Raw genomic sequence first — 574 nt, 5'->3', positions numbered from 1 at the left:
GCCCGCTGCCCGCCCACCGCCCACCCTCCGTCCCAGCCCACGCCTCCTCCCAAACAGTGCAATAAATGTCGAGTTAACCCTGCCCCCCACCGCGCAGACAGCCGGGGCGCCACTCCTCCAGAGAGCCGCGCCAGAAGCGGGCCAGCAAGGACCGCTGCCCCCCCTCTGCCCCCCCAGTACCCTTTCACGCCAGGCCCTAATTTGTCCCCAGAGGCTGTGTGCCCTGACCTGACTGTCCCTTTTTATGTGACGTGGGGGTGGGGGGGCGGGCTGGTTTGCCCCAGGTTTGAGAGAGGGGTCGTCTATTTTTATTTTGTATTGTTATTTTTATTATTTTTAATTTAAACCTGATGACTTACACAGTCATCATCTCCTCTGCCCGGAGGAGAAGCCCCTGAGGCCCGCCCTCCCAGGGCAGGGTGGAGATGTGTGGGAGACCCAGGCCAGAGGTCAGAGAGGGGTCTGCCCATGCCCAGAAGCCTCTCGCTGCCAGGACATATGTCCTTATGTGAGCAAGGACCCTCAGGGGCCTTCAGGGCATAGGTGGGCACCTCTGCCCTCTCTCCCCAGGCCA

The sequence above is a fragment of the Orycteropus afer genome, unplaced genomic scaffold (genome assembly GCF_000298275.1).
Source record: "Orycteropus afer afer isolate SDZICR_OR568_19922 unplaced genomic scaffold, OryAfe1.0 scaffold00466, whole genome shotgun sequence".
NCBI classification, from domain to species: Eukaryota; Metazoa; Chordata; class Mammalia; order Tubulidentata; family Orycteropodidae; genus Orycteropus; species Orycteropus afer.
This window is presented reverse-complemented; position numbering follows the sequence as displayed.